The sequence below is a fragment of the Neofelis nebulosa genome, chromosome 16 (assembly GCF_028018385.1).
Source record: "Neofelis nebulosa isolate mNeoNeb1 chromosome 16, mNeoNeb1.pri, whole genome shotgun sequence".
NCBI classification, from domain to species: domain Eukaryota; kingdom Metazoa; phylum Chordata; class Mammalia; order Carnivora; family Felidae; genus Neofelis; species Neofelis nebulosa.
The window spans coordinates 32,202,453-32,229,437 of NC_080797.1; the positions used below are offsets into that span (position 1 = coordinate 32,202,453).

Genomic DNA, 26,985 nt, shown 5'->3' on the forward strand with positions numbered 1-26,985 from the left:
GAAATTCCTAATTTCCTTTGTGGTTTCTTCTCTGAGTCATAGGCTGTTTAAGAGTGCGCCAGTTTTCTACATATTTGTGAATGTCTCCAATTTCTGACTTTATTCCATGTTGTCAGAGAACGTGCTTTGTATGAATTCAGTCCTTTCAAAATTATTGGAGTTTTGTTCTGTGGTCTAGCACATGGTCTATCCTGGAGACTGGTTCATGTGCGCTGTATTCTGCTGTGTTGGGTGGACCGGTCTATAGATATGTTAGGTCTGGTTGGCTTATAGTGTTGTTCACGCCTTCCGTTTCCATGTTGGTCTTCTGCCTAGCTGTTCTATCTGTTATTGAAATGGGGGGGTTGAGGTCTGTTTTTGCTTTATGTGTTTCAGGGCTCTGTTAGGGGCATACTATGTTTCTAGTTGTATCTTCGTGATAGATTGGCCCTTTCCCATCATGAAATGTCCTCTGTACCTTTGGTAACTTTTTTTGTTTTAAAATCTACTTTGTCGGATATTAGTATAGCTAATCCAACTTTCTTATGGTTATTGTTGGTATATTTTTTTCTGTCATTTTCAACCTATTTGTGACTTTGAAACTAAACTCTTCTATAGACAGCATATAGTTGGATCTTGTTTTTTTTGTTTGTTTGTTTTTGAGAGAGAGAGAGAGAGAGAGAGAGACTGCCTGCACGTGAGAGTGGAGAGTAGGGGAGGGACAGAGGGAGAGAGAATCTCAAGTAGTCTCCATGCTCTCGGCATGGTACCTGACACGGGGCCTGATCCCACAGCTATGAGATCGTGACTTGAGCCAAAATCAAGAGTTGGATGCTCAACTGATTGGGTCACCCAGGTACCCTGAATATATATATATATATATATATATATACTATACATGGATATATTATATATATGAATATATATTATATATATGAATATATATGAACAGATACATAATATATGAATATATGAATAGATATGAATAGATATATAATATATGAATAGATATGAGTAGATAGATATAATATATGAATATATATGAATTCATTATATATGAATATATATGAATCTATTCATATATGAATAGATATGAATCTATATTATATATAATAGTTATATATATGAATATATCTATATCTGTATAGATAGATAGGGGGAGGGACAGAGAGAGGGGGAGGGACAGAGAGAGGGGGAGACACAGATTCTGAAGCAGGCTCCAGGCTCTGAGCTATCAGCACAGAGCCCAATGCGGGGCTCAAACTCACAAACCGTGAGATCATGACCTGAGCCGAAGTTAGACGCTTAACTGACTGAGCCACCCAGGCGCCCCTATACTATTGCTTTTTAAATCAGTTGAGACAGAAAAGGAGAAGAAATACGCATTTATACTTTTTTTTTTAAATATTATCTCCCCCTATGGGGCACCTGAGTGGCTCAGTTGGTTAAGGGTCTGATTTCAGCTCAGGTCATGATTTCAACAGTTTGGAGATCAAACTCCTCATCAGGTTCTCTGCTGTCAGCACAGACCCTGCTTTGGATTCTCTGTTTCCCTCTGTCTCTGCCCCTCCCTGCTCATGCTCTCTGTCTCAAAAATAAAAAAAACATAATATATATATTTATAATATATATTAATAAAATATATTAATGAAATATAATATAATTTATATATACATATGTGATTTATACATACATACATAATATACGTATATTGTCTCCCACCTATTTTGTTTTTAAAATATGCCTGTGTGGCTCAGTTGACTGAGCGTCTAACTCTTGATTTCGACACAGGTCATGATCCCAGGGTTGTGGGATCAAGCCCCATCTTGGACTCTGCACTGAGCGTGGAGCCTGCTTAGGATCCACTCTCTTTTTCCTTCTGCCTCTCTCCTCTGCTCATGCATGCACGCTCTGTCTGTCTGTCTCTCTCAAATAAAAAATAAAATAAAATAAAACACAGAAACCCCACAAAACAGTGCACAATCACAACCACAAAGGGAATTCTCTTCAGCCCTTCTGTTTCTTCCCCAACTCTAGAATGTGAGTGCTGTCCTACGGGACCGTTCGCTTTTAAACATAGGCGTCACCAGGCCACCCTTGGTTGCTCACCTGTCTGGATGTTTGATTTCCCCCAAAAGAGACAACAATGGTTAGGTTTCAGCCGGTGCATCATACCCTGACTTCCAGGCACAAGACCAGAAGACAGAACTGTGCTGAATTATAGTAAAAACAGGCTTGTATTAACCATCACTAGGCTAGAGCTTGAAAGTCAAAGCAAAGGAGAGAATTTTAATTGCCTTGATCATTTTGGCAAGATGATGTTTTATTTCTCTCCTGTGACTGTAAATTCTGTTTTTTGTTGTGCTTTTGTTTAATCTTGTTCTAATTATAAAAGTGCTGCATGCTCATTGAGACTTATTTAGGAAATTCAGAAGAAAGTAGAAATTCCATAACCTGGAGATTACTATTCTTAATATTTTAGAGTCTTTTCTCTCTCTCTGAACGTGTATGTTTGTATGTGCTTACAGTATTTAAATGGCATCCGAATTTGGATTTAGGTTGCCTTAAGCCTACGAGTTATAAAATAGGCCTGTTCCCATCTGCTTGCCTTGTCTGTGAATACAGCTTTGTCTTTGTCACCTAAGATTTAGTATGTAGTGCTCCCATCATTATTTTCTATTTTTTAATTGCGTGTAACTATAGTTTCGATGTCTACTCTGACCAGAAAGCTTATTGAAAAGTTCTTTTAAATTTCCAAGTGTTGGGGTTTGATTTAGACTTAGATATTTTTTTAGTGGAGTATTTTGTGACGTTGAGTCCTGTGTAGTTTCTTCTTGGAATTTATTTGGGTTTTTATGGTGGTTTATGACATGACTAATTTTTGTAAGCGTTGCGTGAACACATAAAAATAAAATATGGCCGATATTATCATGAATTAAAGGCACTTCTTTTTGTTTGTTGTCTGCTAAATCTTTGATCATCCTTTTATTATGACCATTTCTGTCTCATTTTGTTTTAGTTCTGCCTCTTGTAAGCAAAAAGTCACTGGGCCTTATTTTATAATCCCACATGAAAGTTATTTCCTTTTAATACGGAAGTGTAACTTACATTTATCATTATAGCTAATGGTACGGTCTTGTTTCATCTCATTTTATCTGTATTTTTATATCTTTTCTTTTAACAACTGCTGTTTTCTGTATGTACTGTGTCTTCTCTAGCAGTTTGCAAATTCATGTCCTGTTTTTAATTCTGGTGGTTACTTTTATGTGAGCATTCCTCAACCTTTCCGTTTTTGGATTGTCAAGGTCAAGGTAATCAGTACTTAGAGCAGTACTTTTTTTTTTTTTTTTTTTTAATATTTTTATTTATGTTTTGAGAGACGGAAGGAGACAGAGTGCGAGTGGGGAAGGGGCAGAGAGAGAGGGAGACCCAGGATCTGAAGCAGGCTCCAGGCTCCGAGCTGTCAGCACAGAGCCCGACGCGGGCTCGAACCCATGAGCCGTGAGATCATGACCTGAGCTGAAGTCGGACGCTTAACCGACCGAGCCACCCAGGCGCCCTCAGAGCCGTATTTATTATCTCTCCTCCATGTCCCCTTTCATGAACTTGCATGTCACTTCCACCTAAAATAATATGTGGAACTCAGAACGCTCTTAATACGTTTTGCATTGTACATTACGTTTAAGTTTTTAGTTTTTTTACTTTTTTTTTTTCTTTCTTAAATTTTTTATCTTTATTTTTTATTTTTGAGAGACAGAGTGCGAGCGATGGAGGGGCCAGAGAGGGAGAGGGAACACAGGATCTGAAGGAAGCTCCAGGCTCTGAGCTGTCAGCACAGAGCCCGATGCAGGGCTGGAACTCACGAGCCGCAAGTTCATGACCTGGGCCGAAGTCGGATGCTCAAACCGATTGAGCCACCCAGGTGCCCGTAGTTTTTTTTACTTTACTTTACTTTTTATTTTTTTTACATTTAAGTTTTTAAAATGTCACAATATTATATCATATTTGCAATGATTATTTAGACATCACTGTTTTGCCGGTTTCAATGTACATCGTTAGATCTTCCAGACCTTGAGCTCTTAATTTTTATAGTTATTAGACATCTAGAAGAGATCTTCAAGTTGGTTTTTTTGGGGGAACACCTGTCAGGGCTGTGTGTGAGCCCTTTCACGCAAATGGCGGCTAGGTCATATGTAAAATTTTGGAGTCATTCTCTTTTACTCCCAAAGTTCATGTGCTGAAGTTTTTTATTTTATTTTATTTTTTATTTTTTATTATTATTTATTTATTGATTTATTGATTTATTGATTTATTGATTTATTGATTTATTGATTTATTTATTTTGGCCTTCGGGCCAGCAACGTCCGCCTCTGCATCTTTACCTACATAGCCTTGGAGCTTGCTGTCATGGCTTTAGGCTGCGTCTTTTGTCCAGTGGTTGGTCCCCTGTAGTAAGTCCATCCTTAGACCCTTTCCTGCCCTCATGGACGTGGAGATCGTGACCTTCGATCTCAGTCCCATTCTTTTCTTTTCCACTCTCTCTCCTTCCTCCCTCAAATCATTATGCTTGGCTGATAAAACTGTGCATCGGGTGGATATTAATTAGTGATACGGAAAGTTCACTTTCTTGTGGGCAAGTACATAAATCATATTAAACTGGCTTTTACCAACTGAAAAAATTTCAATATATTTTAATGTGAAGAGAAAACACTGAAGGAAGGAGATTCAGGAAAAGGTGACATGGGCTTTTACACAAATGTTCAGATTAGATGACACTAAAAATCTGTAGAAGGTTTCTGAACATAACCGTCTCCTTATAGATTTAAGACATTCTTTGTTTTTTCCTTTTTCTTTAAGGTTTTATTTAAATTCTAGTTAGTTAACATACGGTGCAATATTAGCTTCAGAAGTAGAATTTTTTTTTTAAGTTTATTTATTTATTTTGAGTGAGAGAGAGCACAAGTGGGGGAGGAACAGAGAGAGAGAGAGAGAGAGAGAGAGAGAGAGAATCCCGAGCAGGCTCTGCACTGTCAGCACAGAGTCTGATGCTGGGCTCAAACTCACGAACCGTGAGATCATGACCCGAGCTGAAATCAAAGATGGACGCTTAACCACCTGAGCCACCCAGGCGCCCCAGGAGTAAAAGTGACTCATCACTTACTCGTACCGCACCCAGTGCTCATCACAACGAATGCCCACTTTAATACCCGTCACCCATTTAGCCCATCCCCAGCCCACCTCCCTCCACCAACCCTCAGTTGATTCTCTATAGCTCAGAGTGTCCATTCTTTGTTTCTTTCCAAATCACTGCCTTCATCGTGGATTTGTCTTTGCAGAAGATGGAATGATCCCCATAGGCTGGAGGAAGCAGTAGTTTCATTTGATTTCATTGGGCTTACAAATTCTGCAAATATGTGTTACCACACAAGCAGAAAACAGTTTTTTCCCCATTTAAAAAATTTTCTGTTAATTGAATGATAAAGTCAATTGAGAACAGGATCTAGCTATTGATAATGCTTTGTCCTGATCATAACCATTCAATTCAACAAACATCTTCTGAATACTTACCAGGTGAAATGTACTGGGGGAGGCAGAAATTTTTGAAATTCTCATTCAGTAATTGGGGACTGATTAAATTATGCCCACACAAGGGGAGCGAATGCAACCATTAATAAGTTTTGAAGACTAAGGATACGAAAAATGCTGATAATATATGTTAAAAAAAGCACTTTACAAAGTGATCTATTCAGTATAATTTCCAATTTATCTACAACGTTTTTGAAACCTAAAAAGAAGGGGCACCTGGGTGGCTCAGTCGGTTGAGCAGCCGGCTTCGGCTCAGGTCACGATCTTGCGGTCCGTGAGTTCGAGCCCCGCGTCGGGCTCTGTGCTGACAGCTCAGAGCCTGGAGCCTGTTTCGGGTTCTATGTCTCCCTCTCTCTGACCCTCCCCCGTTCATGCTCTGTCTCTCTCTGTCTCAAAAATAATTTAGCGTTAAAAAAAAAAAAAAAAAAAGAATATGTACCTAAACGTTAATGTTATTTCTGGATGAGTAAAAAAACCTCAAACTTTTTCCATATTCTAATTTCTCTATGATGAAAAAAGTTCATTTTGTAACCAGATGATCGTATGATTTCGTTGTTTTGTTGTTTTTAAAGTTTTTATTTAAAAAAAATTTTTTTGGGGGGGCACCTGGGTGGCTCAGTCGGTTAAGCGTCCGACTTCAGCTCAGGTCATGATCTCGTGGTCCGTGAGTTCGAGCCCTGCATCGGGCTCTGTGCTGACAGCTCAGAGCCTGGAGCCTGTTTCAGATTCTGTGTCTCCCTCTCTCTGGCCCTCCCCTGTTCATGCTCTGTCTCTCCCTGTCTCAAAAATAAATAAAACATTAAAAAAAAATTTTTAAAAAAAATTTTTTTTAAATTTTGAGCGAAAGAGAGTGAGGGAAGGGGGGGGGAGCGGGGAGGAGAGAAAATCCCAAGCAAGCTCAGCACTGTTGGTACAGAGTCCAATGTGGGGCTCAAACTCATGAACCTACGAGATCACGACCTGAGCCGAGATCAAGTGTCAGAGGCTTAACCGACTGAGCCACCCACGTGTCCCTTGTTGTTTTTAAAGGATGTATGCCTGCTGTATAGGATTATGGGAAATGGGCACATTTATCCCCACTCCAGGGATCGATTCGGATCTCTCAGAAAAGGTGGGATTGCATGTGGTCTTTGAAGGGAGACCATAAGCCAATATTCAGAAAGAACAACACATACACCAAGAGAAAGACGCTGGTTAGGAACACGTGCACACATGTGCATCACAGATGAACCGAGCGGCTGGACCAGGTGGGGTGAGTCGGGAGAGCATCAGGGTGAGCTGGGGAGAGCACTGGAAACTTCAGTAAGAGGTTCGGATTTTGCTCTGAACACTGGACAAAATCATTAAAGGTTTTAGATTTGGGGCAAGAGACTCAGATGAGGAGTAGATCTGTGTTTTAGACAGATGGTTCTGGAAAGGAGTGACGAGTAGGGCAAAGGGAAGGCTGGGAAACACTTAGAAGGTATGCTCCTGGTGTCTTCTGTTTTTTCTGGCTGATCCTGAATTTTTCAGACATCTTCCCGAATTTTTCTTGCTTCCTCTCTCCCTTAATTGTTGCGTCCTCCTGAGTACTGTGTACTGTCCCCATGATTCCCCCGCTATACCCACCTTCAGAATGCTGTTGGTTTCAGTCCCGAGCTCCAGCCCGGATCTCTTTCCTTGGCTCAAAGGCTCCAAACCAGTATGTGTTTAATTATGTCCAGTTCACCTTCACCTGCTGACTCCCCAGCCTCCCAGAAATGTCTTTCTTCCCAAGTCTGCTTCTCTCTCTCCTCTATCTAGACCCTGGGCATAGTCTCCATTTCCCCATCCTACCCGTTCCTGAAGACTGAAACTTGGCATGTCCTCACAAAAGACGCAGAAGGACAAATATTGTGTGATTCTACTTAAAAAAGATCCCTAGAATAGTCGAATTCATAGAGACAGAAATTAGAACAGTGGTTGCCAGGGGCTGGGAAGGGAGGGAATGGGGAGTGAGATTTTAATGGGGACAGAGTTTCTGTTTGGGGATGATAAAAAAGGTTGGTGATGGTTGCACAATATTGTAACAGTAATTAGTGCCACTGAATGGTACACTAAAAAATGGTTAAAATGGTCAATTTTATGTTGTGTATATATTACCACAATTAAAAAATTTTTTTAAATAATAAAGCCTGTTTGGCCTGGTTTGAATTAGTTTCTCCCGGTCTTATTTGACAATGGAAGCCTGTATCAAAAGAAAAAGTGTTCTAAAGTGTAACATATATTCGCATCATTTAGATGTTGAAGGAACACGCTTTGGGCAACGTTCCCACATTTTTGGGAACAGAGAAGAGGAATTAAGTTCCTCATTGCCTCACACCCTGTTGGAACTCAATGCATTTCCTTCAGAAATGTTATTAGAAATGGTGATTAGGCTTTTCCTTAGGGCAATTACGGGTCAGCTAGTTTCTGTGCCGACCTAATATCGTTATTTCTATGGGAGAGGGTATTTGGAGCTTTAGCCTGAAAAGGAAATTCTAGAACACTGTTCACTCACATTGGAGAGAGTTTTATTTCGACAGGTCTAAGTGCACAGTCTGCTCGCTTTATATTTTGAAGGATAGGCGGTTCCACCTGTTTTGGGGGTAACTTCCAGTTTCTGGTCACTGTCACCAGTCTGGAGGTGTTGAAACTCAGGTTTGAGCACAGGGAATTGTGTGAGTGAGAGAGGTACCGAAATGGGCAGCTTGGGGCGTTGCATTTCTTCCTCCATTCGCCTCTGTCTCAGGACCCAGACCCATCTGGGTCTGAGGCAGGAAGTACTTTAGAGGCTCCGCCCACTTGAAGGCTTCATGTCTTAAACCCACCTGCCGATCTGAGAATCAGAGCCACACTCAGGTTCCGTTGGCGACCGTGTTGCTCGCTTTCAGGACCACCCTGACCTGGCCTTGTCACTGACTCCTATATCCTGAGATGTTCAGAATTGACATGCTCACCCTCTTCTTTCTGAGCCCCCTTCCTGCCCTGCTTAGATGCCTGACCTTTTGCTTTGGTTGCCTTTCTGAATTTGTTTCGGGAATCCATATAATGCCCCAAGACTGCACATCTCAAGAGGGTGCCCTTGTGCAGTGCACAACCTATGTGGCTGACCATGTCCTAAAGACTCCCAGGTCTTTGTCTATCTACCCTCCTCCCCAGGAACTGGAATCCTGCCCTGAAATTTCAGCATAGGGCCACGTTTCTAATGTCAGCTTATTTCTTTACTTGGAATGTACGTGCTTCTTGTGAAAACTTCCAACCTTATAGAAGTACATTTCCCACAGTCCTCTCTTAGGTAATTGTGATTAAAAATTGGCTATATATATATATATATATATATATATATATATATATATATATATTCTTTTAGGTTTTTTTTTCCCCCTCCCTGTTCAGGTACTAGTAGGCATGTCTGTACTTTTTTCTCATGTGTGTGCACTTGACTGAAACTCTTCCTATTCCTACTATTTTGCAGCTTACTTTTTTTTTCCCACTTAACTATGCATCTGGGACATCTTTCCATTTTGGCAAGTAGAGATCTCTTTCATGATTTAATGTCTGTATTGTATTTCATTATTTGGATGTACCTTGATTTATCTAAGCGGTCCCACTGATGGACAACTGGAGTTTTTCCAGCTTTCTTTCTACTGCATATCATGTAGCCGTGAAGAATCTTAAGCATATAAATCTTTGCACAATTGCATAAGAGCTTCTCTGGAAGAAATTCCTAGGTAGAGTGGCTAGGTCAAACAGTATAAACATCTTAAATTTTAATTGCCGGATCATCTTCCTAACCACCTTGCTCCCCCCAGCAGTGTGGTTCAGGATTTGTTCCCTCCACCTCACCAACACTGGGTAGCCTTTTAAAGCTTTACTAATCTGATAGGTGTTGAGTTTGCATTAAACAATTTTTTTTTTCACTTGTTCCCTCATGGCTAAACTGAGGCGATACCGGTGACCCAAGGTTAAAAGTTTTACGTTTTTCACTTGTTTATGGGCCCGTTTTATTTCATTAGGTTCCCGCCCAGACCTCTACTGACTATACACTTTTATTCTATATTTCAGTCCGTTCTCTCCTTCAGACCACTCCCTGCCTCAAAGCTGCAGAGCGATGCCCAGCCCAGGACTTGCAGTGGGAAAGACTCGGGTCACCCCCTAGCTCCACAGATGGTGTGACCTTTGACACTTTCCTTAACTTCTCTGTGTGCCCCGCCCCCGCCCCATGTCCTCATTTGAAAACTGAGATGCTAATTTGTCTTTCAGGATTAAATGGGGTAATTTTTATGTAAAGCACTTAGCCCTTGCCTCTTCCTGTGTAAATGTTCAGGAAATACTAATCACTGTTATTATTGTTCTAATAAGTTGTGCCCTTTGTTTTCTAACTTAAGCTTTCTGACCAGTAGCAATATTGAGATGGCGAAGGATTTACGGTGCTCAGATATTTACGGTGTTTTATATCTTCCTCTTCCCCTTTCCCATAACCGCCCTGAGCCTCAAGCACTAATGAAGTTGCTTGCCTCTAAATGTCACCCTTGGCAGCATGATTCTGACCAAGCACCTCCGTTCTTTCTTTTTATCGTAACTGAGTTACATGTAATTGGATGTTAAAACCATATGGCTAAAGGTAGCTGCTTACGAATTTTTTATGTTTATTCAGAGGGTTGTGAGGTTTGTGATTTAAAAAAAATTTTTTTAATGTTTATTTATTTTTGAGAGAGAGAGACACACACATACACACGCGCACACACACACACACACACACACACACACACACACACAGAGCGCGATTGGGGGAGGGACAGAGAGAGAGGGAGACACAGAATCCAAAGCAGGCTCCAGGCTCCGAGCTGTCAGCACAGAGCCCAACGCGGAGCTCGAACCCACTGAGGGCAAGATCATGACCTGAGCAGGAGTCAGTTGCTTAACCAATTGAGCCACCCAGGCGCCCCTGTGTTTTGTTTTGTTTCGTTTTGTGTTTTTTTTTTAATTTTTTTTTTTTAACGTTTATTTACTTTTGAGACAGACAGAGACAGAACATGAACAGGGGAGGGGCAGAGAGAGAGAGGGAGACACAGAATCTGAAACAGGCTTCAGGCTCTGAGCTGTCAGCACAGAGCCTGACGCGGGGCTCGAACCCACGGACCGTGAGATCATGACCTGAGCTGAAGTCGGACGCTCAACTGACCAAGCCACCCAGGCGCCCCTGTTTCGTTTTGTTTTAATCTAAGCCAACATTTAGAAGTTAGGCCATTAATATAAAAATCGAGATTTCTAGGGGCGCCTGGGTGGCTCAGTCGGTTGAGCGCCGACTTCGGCTCAGGTCATGATCTCGCGGTCCATGAGTTCGAGCCCCGCATCGGGCCCCTGTGCTGACAGCTCAGAGCCCGGAGCCTGTTTCAATTCTGTGTCTCCCTCTCTCTGACCCTCCCCCATTCATGCTCTGTCTCTCTCTGTCTCAAAAATAAATAAACGTTAAAAAAAAAAAATCTAGATTTCTAGCTTTTCTGGAGAAATAGTTTGGAGATGTTGGCAAGCATTCACGAGAGCTGGGTTGCTGCTACCTTCTGTAGACAGGGCATGGGTTCTCCAGGTTTCCAGGCCATGCCGTTTTCTGTCCTCTCCAACCCGTGCAGCTGGGTATCGTTGGTAATTCATCACCACAAGGCCCTGTTGTTTTCGAAACCATAGAGGAATATTTCTTGGTACCCATGTACCAAGGTAAAAATATTAAAACAAGCATATTTCTATGTATAGGCGAGTGATATTCCCAAGTGTTTAATTTGCTGAGGAATTATGTCGTTTTAGCCATGGGTTTCATTCACTGACCCCACCCCACCTGCCAAGGCAATGAACATGTGATTCATGTATGAATCAGTTCTAACAGCCTGCCCCTACAGGGCTTTCTTTCTCACTTTCTCTCCTCCTGTTACCCCAATAGTTCTCAGTCTTAAACTGGACGTTTTTTAAAAATACTCAGGCCTGGGTGTTGGGGTGTTTTACCCTCTGCCTCACTGCTTTCCTAAAGAGCGGAAGAACCTCCTTGGAGGGGTCAAGAGAGGAACGTCTATTGGACTTCTGTCTAGGAGCGTCATCTGTCTTCCTTGGCGTATACTGTCTCTTGGGAACTCCAGGATTCCCCTCAGAACTGCGGGTTGTAAGTTCTGGGATTCTTGGACTCTGAGGTTGCCCTGCCTGGAAGGGCCGATGGGCGAATGAGACTGGCCATGCCCTAGTTCTCATAAAGGAGAGGAGCACTTCCATTCTTTTCTTTCCTGTGTTCTCTTCTTTGTTTGTTTGTTTGTTTATTTTTTAGTATTTATTTATTTTTGAGAGAGACAGAGACAGAATGCGAGTGGGTTAGGGGCAGAGAGAGAGGGAGACACAGAATCCGAAGCAGGCTCCAGGCTCTGAGCGGTCAGCACAGAGCCCGATGCGGGGCTTTGGACCCACGAGCTATGAGATCATGACCCGAGCCGAAGCCGGACACTCAACCGACTGAGCCATCCAGGCGCCCCTTTCCTGTGTTCTTTTCTCTGGATCCATCCTTTGGTCTCAGAGTAACAACACAGGGCCGGGCTCTGACCGTGGACTTGGGGATGGTGCATCCGTGCCGCGGGTGTGGCTGTAGGCCCTGGCACAGCTCTCCCTGGGCAACAAGAACCTACCAGCTCCAGGTGGTGGAGGCCCATTCACCGGGGCTTGGGATCCACATGGGGGTTGAGGCCAAAGCTTCACCCAGTGGGTATCCGTACTCACTCAACTGGAGCTGCCTCTTGACCCGTTTCCCCCCAAATGTGGTCTAGTTGGGGACCTGGGTGCCACCATCAATCCCGAGTATCCTGGTACTGACCCCTCGCGCCTCCCTGCCAGCACGTACAGAACGAAATACTCCACCTGTGCTCCCAGACAGCCTGTCCTTCCTTTTAGAGTGTTTATATTTTACCATCATTTTTTGTTTACATGTCTGTTTCCCTTACTGGAATCTAAGCTCCCCGATTGCCTGTTACCATATTAATGTCCTCGGTACCCAGGACATAACTGATGTTCCATAAATATTTCCTAAGGGATTTAGGTCTTAAAAATTTTATTGACTTTTGCTATATGAAAAACTTCTCTGGGTGCCGTGGGAATATAAGAAGGTCAAAATGCAGTTTGTATTCTGAAGGAGTTCATTATCCAGTTAATAACCTTCATTTATACATTCAGTTATTCAACATTTCTTTCTTTCTTTCTTGCTTTCTTGCTTTCTTGCTTTCTTGCTTTCTTGCTTTCTTGCTTTCTTGCTTTCTTGCTTTCTTTTTTTTTCCTAAGTAATCTCTACACCCAGTGTGGGGCTTGACCTCACAACCCTGAGATCAAGAGTCGGGTGCTGCATTGACCGAGCCGGCCAGGCGCCCCCAGTTCTGCACCATTTCTAAGGTCTGGCTAGCTTGGCCCTGGGGATGTAAAGTTACCGAGGTGTGTAGCCTAGTGTCAAATGGCTTCCAGTCTAGTAGGGGAGACAGATATAAAACACACACGCCATAATGTGAAAGTGCAATGATACAATTTCTAGTAACGGTTACATATATAGAGTAAAACATAAGTAGCTCAAAACCATAAGGGAAGAACTATCACAAAGCAGTGCACGGCTTAGGTGGTTGTTAGGGGGAAATAAAGCTCAACTTTCCTATCGGAGACCAAGGGCCACTTAGAAGTGTCTGCTGGGAATGGGGCTCCACTGTGAAATCAGTGATCCATGGCATGTGGCAGTACAGCAAAGGCCCTGAGATAGCCTGCATTAAAAAACCCATCCAGGGGCCCCGGTGGCTCGGCCGGTTAAGCGTCCAACTCTTGGTCTCAGCTCAGGTCATGGTCTTGAGGTTCGTGAGTTCGAGCCCCGCGTGGGGCTCTGTACGAATGGTGCGGGAGCCTGTGTGGAATTCTGTCTCTGCTCTCTGCTCCTCCCCTGCTTGTGCTCTGTCTCTCTCTGTCTCTCAAAATAAATAAATAAACTAAAAAAAAAAAAAAATTAAAAAAAAAAAAAACCATCCAACTGTGTTTGACTTAGTGTTTCCCACACTCACTTGAAACAGTCACTCACTTGACTGTGGAGCTCTTTTTCCCTCACCATTTTAACATCCTTTGGAACTGTCATTCCTTCAAATCATTGAGGGAAATGCCAATGTAGGTACCATCTGTAATTAGACAGTTGGTGGGTCTTCACGTTTTGGGGGCGCATGGACCTTTTTAGAATTAATGGTGGGGGGGAGGATTGTACACCATCTATGCGTTCCTTGAAGCCTGTCCAAGACCGCTGTCCATGGTCAGGGACGGAAAAGAAGGGCGCAGATCCCAGTAAGAGGGATGCCTGTGGACCAGGACAAAAGAGGCTGGAAAAGATGGTCCTGGATCAATGCCAGTCACTTTGGAAGGGGGTGGGGAGAGGTTGTGCAGGGAGAGGGGGCCACAGCGGAGTCGGGGAGGCCAACTGCGTAAAGGCTGAAATGCCTGGCACAGAACAGCAGTCCTTAATGACCAACTGACTATGAAGGTCAAGGGAGAGCCGAGGCCAAAGATGACTTTACCGACAGAGACTAGCGTTCTAGTAGGATTATTTACAGAAAACAGCAACTTCTTGCGGCTGAAACTTCATTCAACATGTCAAAACCGATGTCGGTGTCGTGTTGAAATGCCCCACCTGGCCTTTATTAACTAGTGCCGAATCTCCCCAAGTGAAAATTCACTGTAAGAACCGAATTCGCCATCTAACTGGGCATCCTACCTTGAACAGTTAAAAATCAGATTGGTCTGACTTCTAATTTTAGAAGGAATCAGGCTGACCTTCATTGCGCTGTTGCTAACTGGAGCCCGTTACCTGGGTGACTAGATTTACAATATGTCAGTATGCAAATACCATCTGCCCAAGAGGAGGAAGGAAGAAAGGCCTTCCTCCTCTGGGGGGTTGTCAGCAGTTCTGGAACTGTCTTCCTCTGGGAATGGGGCGGAGGGCAGAGAAAGAAGAGAAAGGAAAACCAGGGACGACGTGATTTTTCCAGGAGTTTGTGGTTTGCCTTGTGGACAGTCCTATAAGGCACATTATTAGGGGGCGATCTATAGGTGGGGTTGAGATTTTTTTACCTTGCTTCTGGAGGAGTGAGCAGAAAGGGTCATTGATACTACACACCCAGTGTGTCCCCAAGCCCTCTGATTCAGATCCATTGCAATAGCTTAATGAAGTCTTTGAATAGATGATTCCGTCCTCCACAGCGCATTTAGGAATCTAATTTCCAATGGATAGGAGCGTATGAGCTAGATAGGGAACCCGCTGCCTTTCTTGGGCGCGCTCTCATGAAGGGTGAACTAGAAGGGGATAGTCCATTTCATTTTCCTGCACGATGGGTTGACTGGGTGAGCCGAAGGGATTTTCTCCCATAGAATCTCTATATTCAGCCCTCGTCCTGTGTGTTGTTCCAGGCTGGGGTTTAGAATCCCATTTGGAAACATTCAAATCCGAAGGCAGGCAACTTCTCTTCCTTTTCGCGAAATAACTGTCACATCAGCCGTCGGCTCCAGAAATGTCTTCCACCCACGCATTTTGTGCGTCCAAATTAGATGGACTCATTAATTTAAATTTTTACTTTAAAATCTCGGGGATTTCTGTGAGTGGGTATGCTTCTTTTAATTGCCGTGTGTCACGATGTGTGTAGGAGGAAGGCTTTCCAGGACGAGGGCTGAGAACCTTAGGCTCCTGGCTTCTAATTTTGTCCCCGCTGCTAACTCCCCCTGTGACCTCTTCTCTCCTTGCTCTCTTCGGTACTGCTGTCTCCCACCTCTTTAAAAAACTCTTCCTAGGGGCGCCTGGGTGGCGCAGTCGGTTAAGCGTCCGACTTCAGCCAGGTCACGATCTCACGGTCCGTGAGTTCGAGCCCCGCGTCGGGCTCTGGGCTGATGGCTCGGAGCCTGGAGCCTGTTTCCGATTCTGTGTCTCCCTCTCTCTCTGCCCCTCCCCCGTTCATGCTCTGTCTCTCTCTGTCCCAAAAACTAAATAAAAAACGTTGAAAAAAAAAAAATTTTAAAAAACTCTTCCTAATATCAACCTGAAACTGTCAGCAGCACGGGAGGGTGAGGAAACTCACGTTCCTTACAGGGTACTTTTTCCAGCCTTATAAATAAATAACCTTTTATCTGGATGCCACACAAGTGGCCGAGGAGATTATGCCAGAGACAGGGGACAGTGAATCCTGGAGCCGGACTCCCTGGGTTCAAATCCCAACTCAACTGCTTCATAGCTTTGGGCAAGTTGTGCAGCCTGTCTGTGCACCAGTTTCCTTATCTGTAAAATGGGGATAAAAATACTTAACCTACCTTGGGGCGCCTGGCTGGTTTAGAAGAGCATGCAACTCTTGATCTCGGGGTTGTGAGTTCAAGCCCCATGTTGGGTGTAGAGATTACTTTGTTTGTTTGTTTGTTTGTTTGTTTGTTTTGAGAGAGAGGGAGAGAGAGAGAGCAAGCCAAGCGGGGGGCAGAGAAAGCGGGAGAGAGAAATCCCAAGCAGGCTCCACACTTGTAGCGCAGAGCCCGATGCAGGGCTCGAACTCACAAACTGTGAGATCATGACCTGAGCCGAAAGCAAGAGTCGGACGCTTACCTGACTGAGCCACCCCGGCACCTGGGTGTAGGGATTACTTAAACATAAAAATCTTCAAAACAAAACAAAACACAAAACACTTACCTAGCTCAAAGGGTTGTTAAGGATTGAAGACGTATAAACAGTTTAGAACCCTGCTGACCTAGAGAAGTTAGAACAGGGTGGTGGCTTTTATTTTTGTTATTATTTTATATTTTTATTATTTTATTTTATTATTGTTACTTTTTATTATTATTATTATTATTTCTGTTGTGCATCGACAGGGCTCCTGGGAAGAAGTGACATTTTGCTGTGGGCAAGGAAGTGTGTAGGATTTGCTTGTAGGCTGTGACCTCCCCCCCTCTTCTTGCCAAGCTAGTGCCATCTAGGCACAGGTGAAGCCTTTTTTCCCCATGAGACGCCTCCTGGGTAACCGCAGACCCCGCTGCTCTGCTCCATTCCTAACTCCTTCTCCACTTCCCGTCTGTGCCACATAATCAGTAGATTTGGATGTGCTACTGAAGCTTCTAATAGTCTGTTGTGTCCAGTTTAGCTCTCCGTTGGTAATGAAAAGAGGCCATGTGGCTGGATAGTTGCCCATGGTATTTGTCCATTGGATGTGCCCACGTGTAAAATAACGGTGACGGAAGCAAAGAAAACCTTACCCTTCCGTAGCTTACTCTTGGCTTTCGAAGTCACTTGTTTGACTTTTCTTGTTTCTACAAGTAACTTAACACCTGTCACCCAAAAAGTAAGGATGACACGTTATCGGCAGGGATGTAAAATGGGGCGGCTGCTACAGAGAACAGTTTGACGGTTCCTCAACAGGTTAAACACAGAGTTGCCATGTGGCCCAGCCGTTCCACCCCTAGGTGTCTACCCAAGAGAACTGAAGACGTGTGACCTACGTCCACACAAAGGCTGGTACACATTATGTTTATAGCAGCATTATTTATACTAACCCAAAAGTAGAAACAACCCAGATGTCTATCAGCTGAGGAATGAACAAAATGTGGTGTTTCCATGCAATGGAACATTATTTGGTTTAAAAAAAAAAAGGAAGGAAGGAAATACTGATACATACTACGACATGGATGAATCTTAAAAACACGATTCTAGGGGCCCCTGGGGGGGCTTAGTCGTTTGAGCTTCTGACTTTGGCTCGGGTCATGGTCTCGCAGTTCGTGAGTTCAAGCCCCACATCAGGCTCTCTGCTCTCCGCAGCGGAGCCCGTTTCAGAAACTGTCCCTGTCTCTCTTTGTCCCTCCGCTGCTTTCACTCTCCGTCTCTGTCTCTCTCTCAAAAATAAATAAACATTAAAAAAATATTCTAAATTAAAGAAGTAGTCACAAAAGGCCACATGTTGAATGATACCATCGGTATAAAATATCCAGAGTAGGCATATCCCTAGAGACAGAACATACGTTGGTGGTTGATAGGAGCTGGGAGGAGGGAAGGGTGGGGTGTGACTGAAAATGTTCCGGAACTAGATAGCGGTGATAGTTGTACAGCCCTGTGAATGTACTAAAAACCACTGAATTGTGTACTCAAAAAAAAAAAAAGAAAAAAAAAAAAGGTATGAGAAGATCTGTATAATCTATTGCCGAGTTTCAAGTCATTTCCAGGGTTACTTTTTCAAGAGTAGCTGTCACCTGAAATAGAATAAGAAGTGACTTACTTAATTTGCAAGAAAAAAAAAAAAAGAAAAATTAAAATTACCAAGAATGGCTTTTCACCCCAAACCTTTGAATATAAACCATACACATGTGTTATAAGTCAGTTCTCAGGACTCAAACAGTTACTTGTACACCAATGTTTGTAACAGCGTTACTCACAATAATAGCCAAAGGGTGGAAACAACCCAAATATCCATCAGCAGATGTATGGATAAACAAAATGTGGTCTATCCATGCCATGGACTATTAGCCTTAAAAAACAATGAAATTCTGGCACTCGCTACAACATGGATGAACCTTGAAGACATTATGCCCAAGTGAAAGAAGCCGGACACAAAAGGACACACACATGTTGTGTGATTCCACTCATACGAGGTACCTAGAATAGCCAAGTCCATACATAGAGACAGACAGGAGATTAGAGGTCATGGGGGTGGGGGGAGGAGTTGGGAGGGATTGGAAGTTGTTGTCCGATGAGTATGGAGTTTCTTCTTGAGATGATGAAAAAGTCTGGGAATGGGTGGTGGTCGTGGTCGAACAACATCGTGAATGTACTTAACAGCACTGAATTGTACATTTAAAACTAGTTAAAACGATGGGGCGCCTGGGTGGCTCAGTCGGCTAAGCGTCCGACTTCGGCTCAGGTCATGATCTTACAGTTTGTGAGTTCGAGTCCCGTGTCGGGCTCTGTGCTGACAGTTTGGAGCCTGGAGCCTGCTTTGGATTGATTCTGTGTCTCCCTCTCTCTCTGCCCCTCCCCCACTTGTGCTCCGTTTCTCAAAAATGAATAAATGTAAAAAAAATTTTTTTTAAACTGAAAACGGTCGATTTTGGTAATGTATATTTTACCACAGTAAAAAAAAGGGGGGGGGGGTAAGGATCCTATGAAGACCAACACTTCCTGCTCATTTTGTTTGTCACATTCTCTTTGCTGTCAACCCTTTGAAACTGGATACATTCTCTTTCATCCTGGCGTTGCCTTGGGGACTTGTTGGGGGGGGGGCGGGGGTGCCGGAACAAGGATACAGAGAGTCAGAAGGGCCACCGGTTGGCCTCAAAGTTGCTGGTTGATAAACTACCTCTCCAGGTCATAAGTCCAGAATGCAAGAGGAGCTCAGAAGATAGATTTCTTAACGTAGTAATTTCTGAAATTGTACCCGATTTCCTCTGTCTTGCCTATTTCATTCAGTGTCTCAGGAGAGCAGGATTTGACTGCCATTTGCCTTTCTCTATCAGTTATCTGCTTCTTTTAAGCAAGGACGAAACACCCTCAGGCTGCCATTGCCATTAACGAATAGTGCCTTCCCTGCAGCCAGCCAAGTACCCTACAAATGCCGGCTGCCTCTGGGCTACAGGTACCATGAGTGTGCAGCCTGGGGCCTCTCTTCCAAAGCGAGGTGAAGAAAGGTATTGGAACTTTCCAAACTTAGATCCCCGGTTACAACCTGGTCGTAACTCTCCGCATTGCTAGACAGTTCGCAGAGGCAGCTAGCACTTAAGCAAACAAAGGAGTTCGGTGACCTTCAAATGTTATTCTAGGCATGAAGTGGCTTGAATAACTCTTTCAACACAGCGAGAACTCCCATTGTTCAATTGTATATGAAGCAGCAAGTGCTCTTCTTTGCATTCAATTGCGCTTCTGTTCTCAGAAGGTCTCAAAGACACTAAAACTAATTGCTCTCATTCCTGCAAGTCTATTTCAACTTTTAGCCAGTACAACAGCTTCCCTGGATGCTACTGGTCATTTTCCTAAAAGATGGATAGGTGCCACAATAGGTTTCGCAAACAGGAAAGACCCTAATTCTGGAAAGACCCCGTGGCTTGCATAGTAGACGGACCGCTCTCCCTTTGATTATGGGGCCAAAGTTAAGGAGAGGAGCACTGGCAAGGGGGAAGCAAGGAGAAGGTGCAGGATTCATTTCCCAGGACAGTTCTGTCTCAGTCTTTCCCCTTTAGGGCCTTGTGATTGGCTGTGGGTTTATGTTCAGTAGTAAACACAAGTGCCTTGATCGCTTTCCAGAGGTCAGACCCGTCCCCAGACCTCTCCACTTATCTGAGTTGCAGTTGGTTTCTCAGCAAACGGTCTGATAGCTGAGATGGAAGCTTCCGCTTCTTGCAGCTCAAAGCCTTCTGTCTTCACGGCAGAGCTCGTGTGGAAACCCTCCTCTTCGCCAGAGACGAGGTCTGTCTTGTTCCAGTGCCTCCGGGGCCTGGCACACACTGAGTGCTTGTTCAGTGCACAAGCCAGGACGGACAAGGCTCTCCAGAACCAAGGCTTGTCCCCACAACCACGGTATGGAGAAATCTCGCACTCTGCCGTGAAGGCCAGCTACCCCTGTGGCCTTGAGTTCTAGCATGTCCTATCTTTGGTTCTTCATGGCAGTCAATAATGACTAATTCGTTCAGCTTCATATATATACACACACACACACACACACACATATATATATATTTAAAATTTTTTTTAATGTTTATTTATTTTTGAGAGAGAGAGAGAGAGAGAGAGAGAAAGAGAGACAGAGCTCGAGAGGGGAAGGGCCAGAGAGAGAGGGAGACACAGAATCTGAAGCAGGCTCCAGGCTCCGAGCTGTGAGCTGTCAGCACAGAGCCCGATGCGGGGCTTGAACTCACGAACCATGAGATCATGACTTGAGCCGAAGTTGGACGCTTAATGGACTGGACCACCCAGGTGTGTGTATATACATATATATATATATATATATATATATATATATATGTATATACACACACATATACACATATATATATACACACACACCTATGTATGTGTGTGTGTATATATATATATACCTATGTATGTGTGTTTGTGTGTGTGTATATATATATATACATAGATATATGTGTATATATACATATATATATGTGGAACCCATATACATACATATATATGTACATATAGATACATATATCTATGTATCTATATGTATGTGTACATATAGATACATATATCTATGTATCTATATGTATGTGTACATATAGATACATATATCTATGTATCTATATGTATGTGTATGTATACATATATGTATGTATGTATATACATAGATACATATATCTATGTATGTATATATATCTATGTATATATATATACACACACACACACATATATATAATATTAACATATTTTTAATGTTTATTTATTTTTGAGAAAGCGAGAGAGAGAGCAAGGAGGGGCAGGGAAAGAGAGGGAGACAGAATCCCAAGCAGGCTCCATGCTGTCAGCACAGAGCCCGACGCGGGGCTTGAACCCACGAACCAGGAGATCGTGACCAGAGCTGAAACCAAGAGTCGGACGCTTAACCGACTGAGCCACCCAGGTGCCCCAGCTTCTCATTTATAAACACGAGGGGATGACCCCTCCTGCTCGAGCTGATGCTCATAAAGTGGCCGATAGATGCTGCACCTTACCAGTTTGGCTATTCAGTATTGGCATCAAATGAATTCTTGGGGCTAGAATACCACCCCAAAGGCGAGCCAGTGTTGGAAGGGGCAGATCAAATGTGCACTCTTGCTTTTTCCTGCACTGTGAAGAATGTAGTTACCTTCCCTTACGGGGTCAGGTAGATTACGCCGAGCGTCCTGGAAATGATTTGCAGTCTTGTGGCAGCCACGGGTTGCAGACTTCTGCTTGCACCAGCATAAAGCCTATCCTGAGCCCGTCCCTTGGCGTTAAATTGCTCTATTTCTATTCAGTTGGGTCCAAAACTTAGGACGGGTTAAGCATCGGTGTATGATGCTATTTCTCTGAGTTCGTCACAAAAGATTTTTTTTTTTTTGAATTAAAGTCCATCACCCAGCTCCTTCTTAAATCTTTTTATCAGCTTTTTCATTCCTGCACCCTGGCATAATGACACAGGTATTCCGTAAGCAAGACACCTCAGAGGGCTGCTTATAAAAATCCAGGAGGAAAGATAAATATGCGATGATGCACTGATATCTTGAAAATATGAGCTGCAAGTTTGTATTTTCCTTGTGGGATCGGATATTGGTTTTCGTGGTTTATTGACCTGGCAGGGAGATCTGACGAAACACCGGAGAACCTTACACCTTTGTTTTTTGTTTTTTTTTGAAACCTCCTTGTCTGCTTGGAGAAATCTGGACATTGAATCACGGAGTCAGAAAGACTAAGGGGTTGGCAGCCGTGTCCTTGTGGAACCCAAGTCAGATTCAGCCCTTGGTAGCAAAAGCACGCACTACCTTTCCAAAAGGAAAGGATTTGGAATTGGTCTTGCTGTAGAGTTGCTCTCAGTCGGAGCCCCAGGCTGACTAGCAGATGGAGGGGGAGGGTCATGAAATGAGATGGTCCTTTCTCAATAAGGAGCTGGTGTTTTCATGGACGCATGTTAGGGATGGGGGGATCAGCATGCATTTTGTATTTAATCATTCTTTCTGGACTGCCAGGGTCTTTGCAAGTCGTCATAGTCAAACCGTGTTACTTGGGAGCATCGTTACTGTGAACCCTCCAGAATGCCAATATCAAGGACTTTTAACTCAGGGCACCTGGGTGGCTCAGTCGGTTAAGCGGCCAACTTCATCTCACGGTTCATGAGTTGGAGCCCCAGGTCAGGCTCTGTGCCGACAGCTTAGAGCCCGGAACCAGCTTCAGATTGTGTGTGTGTGTGTGTGTGTGTGTGTGTGTGTGTGTGTGTGTGTGTCTGTCTCTCTGTGCCCCTCCCCTGTTCATGCTCTGTCTCTCTCTCTCTCTCAAAAATAAATAAACATTAAAAAATAACAATGATAAAGACATTTAACTCTAGGCCATCACGAGCCAGACAAGTAACCAGCAGGGCAGGAATCGGGCATTCATGCAACATTGTCTCTGAGAGAAGTCCTTTGCTAAAGTTCTCCCGTTGGCGCAGCCCAGCACCCTCAAATTAGCGTCCAAACCAAAGATCCATCAAATGTAAAAGTCCCTGTCCTTAAATATTTTTTTTTTCATAGTGAAAAAGACAGACTCTCTGTTAGATGGCCACCGTGAGGTAGGAAGCAGGTGGGAGCCACACTCGCTGAAGAATGACACGTTCCCAGGCTTTTTTGAGAATTGGGATGAGGGGGGCACCTGGGTGGCTCAGTCGGTTCAGTGTGCAACTCTTGATTTCCACTCAGGTCATGGTCTCTTGGGTCGTGGATTCGAGCCGGGTGTCGTGCTCTGTGCTGATGGGGCTGAGCCTGCTTTGGATCCTCTGTCTCCCTCACGCTGTCCTTCCCACGCTCACACATGCGCTCACTCTCTTTCTCAAGAGATAAACATTAGGGGCGCCTGGGTGGCTCAGTCAGTTGAGCGTCCGACTTCCGCTCAGGTCATGATCTCACAGTCTGTGAGTTGGAGCCCCGCCTCGGGCTCTGGGCTGATGGCTCAGAGCCTGGAGCCTGCTTCCGATTCTGTATCTCCCCCTCTCTCTGCCCCTTCCCTGCTCATGCTCTGTCTCTCTCTGTCTCAAAAATAAATAAAAACATTAAGAAAAAAGAATTTTTTTAAAAAAAGATAAAACATTAAAAAGGAAAAGGGCGGGGGGGTGGCATATAGGTGATGGGGATGAAGAGGTGTACTTGTGATGAGCACCGGGTGACACACTGAAGTGTTGAATCACTCTGTTGTATACTTGGAGCTAATATTACACTACGCGAACTAACTGGAATCTAAATTAAGACATTTAAAGGAAAAGGATTGTCATGGAATAGACCTCACATACAATTCACCGTCTTGACCATTTTTTTATTGTTTTTTATTTATTTATTTATTTATTTATTTAATTTTTTTTTAACATTTATTTATTTTTGAGACAGAGAGACAGAGCACGAACGGGGGAGGGTCAGAGAGAGAGGGAGACACAGAATCGGAAACAGGCTCCAGGCTCTGAGCAGTCAGCACAGAGCCCGACGCGGGGCTTGAACTCACATACCGCGAGATCGTGACCTGAGCTGAAGCCGGACGTTTAACCGACTGAGCCACCCAGGCGCCCCCGTCTTGACCATTTTTTAAGGGTATGGTTCAGTGGCACTGAGTGCACTCACAGGGCTGTGCGACCATCACCACCGTCTGTCTCCAGGACGGTTCCGTCTTCCCATTACACACTGACTTCCCATCCTCCCTTGCAACTGCCATCCTACTTTCTGTCCCTGTGAAGCTGACTACTTTGTAAGTGGAAGTTCCCAGGCTTTTTTATATTTGGGAAGTGTTCGATCTGACGACCATCTAAGAAGATTTTTACAGAAAGAAGAGCTCGTCTTGGGCAAAGGGTCCGATCTTCTTTGGTTTTTGCGTCGTACGGGCGTGTGGCAATGCCCTGTTCTCATGCGTGTCCCTTACAGAGCCGTGGCATAACAGGGAAATGGGCAAAACAGATCTCAAGACCCAGCCAGATGCATTGCCCAACAGAAGGAGCAGTAACTACGGCGGTCTGGGTACAGTTTTACATTTTACAAGGCATTTTAATTTGTAAGTTTCTTCTCACTTGATTCTCACCATGGCCCATGAGGTATTTTGGTAGTCCCATTCTAATGATAAGAAACTGTGGCTCAGATAAGTAAATTGTCCAAGGTTACAAAGCTAATCAAAGGCAAAATCAGGACTTCAGCTCCGGGTTTCGATTTTAAAACCCCAGTGCTTTCCACCATAGCATGCGGTGAGCAATTATCACCTCTCTAGAGGTCCAGGTAATCGCCAGTCCTCAGAAAAGGGAACCTTCGGGGCACCTGGGTGGCTCAGTCGGTTGGGCATCTGACTTCAGCTCGGGTCATGATCTCACAACTTATGAGCTCGTGCTCCACGTCTGGCTCTGGAGCCTGCTTTGGATTCTGGTTCTCTCTCTCTCTCTCTCTCTCTCTCTCTCTATCAAAAATAAACACTAAAAAAAAAAAAAAAAAAAGAAGAAAAGGGAAGCTTCTCCAAATGTATCCCTAAGTGTCCGTGTTCTACTTTGTTAGCTTGGAAATGCATGGAAACGCTTTCCTGACCAGCTAGCCTCAACGAATCTTAGTGCAGCCTAATGGCTTGAGCCTCAGACCCCATTGATCTAGATCAGGGTCTAGACCAGCACGTCCAACAGAGATATGTGAGCCACAAATGCAAGCTGCAGTGGTTTCAATTGAAAGTGGTTTAAAATTTTTCTAGTAGCCACATGAAAGTGAGAAGAAACAGGTGAAGTTCATTTTGAGAATGGATTTCAGTTACCCAGTATATCCAAACCACTATCATTTCAATATGTAATCAACATAGAAATTAGGGGTAAAAACATTTGTTGTTGTTGTTGTTACCAAGTCCGCAAAATCCAGTGTGCATTTATACTTACAGCAATCCCAAGTCAGATGCTAAATTTTCATCGGTGGCATCTGATCTGAATTTAAATTTCATAAAAATTTCCAGTTGAAAAAGTAGATTCACATGCCCAAGGTGTTTCGACCTTGTGTAAAAGTTTTCTAATAGCTGAATCAAGTGTCAGTTTGAGTTTTTTTTTTTAACACTTATTTATTTATTTATTTATTTATTTTAATTTTTTTTTTTTTTCAACATTTTTTATTTATTTTTGGGACAGAGAGAGACAGAGCATGAACGGGGGAGGGGCAGAGAGAGAGGGAGACACAGAATCGGAAACAGGCTCCAGGCTCTGAGCCATCAGCCCAGAGCCTGACGCGGGGCTCGAACTCACGGACCGCGAGATCGTGACCTGGCTGAAGTCGGACGCTTAACCGACTGCGCCACCCAGGCGCCCCTTAATTTTTTTTTTTTAACGTTTATTTATTTTTGGGACAGAGAGAGACAGAGCATGAACGGGGGAGGGGCAAAGAGAGAGGGAGACACAGAATCGGAAGCAGGCTCCAGGCTCTGAGCCATCAGCCCAGAGCCCGACGCGGGGCTCGAACTCACGGACCGTGAGATCGTGACCTGGCTGAAGTCGGACGCTTAACCGACTGAGCCACCCAGGCGCCCCAACACTTATTTATTTTTGAGAGACAGAGCGTGAGCAGGGGAGGGGCAGAGAGCGAGAGGGAGACACAGAATCCGAAACAGGCTCCAGGCTCTGAGCTGTCAGCAAAGAACCTTACGCGGGGCTCGAACTCACAGTCTGTGAGATCATGAGCTGAGCCGAAGTCAGACGCTTAACTGACTGAGCCACCCAGGCGCCCCTGTCAGTTTTAAATTTCTATTTATTTATTTTTATTTATTTATTTATTTATTTATATTTTTATTTTTATTTATTTATTTTTTTTAGAGTCAGACAGTAAATATTTTCAACTTTGCCAGGCCATGCAGTCTGTGTTGAAAGTACTCAATGCTACTGCTGTGCGGCAAAAGCCACAGAATGAACGAGTAGTGCCGTGTTCCATTAAAACTGTATTTAACAACAACCACAACCACAACCACAACCACAGCTTCATTTAACAAACAAGAAACAGCCCACACGGTTTGCCGACCGCTGGTCCAGAACATTGTCCCGGTGCCTTAGCTGTGCTATGGATTACAGAAAACAGTCAGCTCTAGACCCTAGTTTTCCGAGGCGGTGAAAAGCTAGACTCATTGTATCTCCCTTCCTGTGTGCAATTACAATTTTGGCACCACTTGGTGTGAAGCTCTCAGGGCACCTGAAGATAAAACATCTCAGACTCTCTTTTCGGCGGGCTCTTTGCACATCATAGGGCAGTTGCTTCGAGGTCCATGTGTTGAGAGTGGAGAAAGCTGGAAGCATTTTGACAGAGCATTTACAGTGATGTGAATCCCGTGGGAAAGTCCCAAGAATGCCAAATTGTATCACCCCCTGCTCGTTCCTCTTTCCACACTGCCAGAGCGGAGACAGGCAGGAATTGTGCCCATTTCACAGCTGGAAAAACTACATGGTATCATGTTAAGTCAGAGGGCCAGACGTTTCCCCGTGGTTATGTGGTTATGTGGCATTCATCAATTTTAGTGGTAAAGGCAAAAGCACGTGTAAATTCTGATTCCTGGGCTGGGGCTTTGATGTCCTGAGTCATATCTTTGGGGAATAACTCCATTCAGAATGGGTCATGTGTATTACAAAGGGTTGCCCCACTTTTCACATCTTGATATTTAGGAATGGTATTGAGACCAATGGAGGAAGAGAAAGGGGACAGGAAGGGATGAGACAGGGATTGGTT

General features: G+C 43.9%; 1 protein-coding gene across 3 annotated transcripts in view; it reads left to right on the top strand.

Moving 5' to 3' along the window:
- The window catches only part of LOC131498192 (cytoplasmic phosphatidylinositol transfer protein 1-like), a 94,046-nt gene that overhangs the window by 19,570 nt on the left and 47,491 nt on the right, over positions 1-26,985 (top strand). The window lies entirely within an intron of this gene.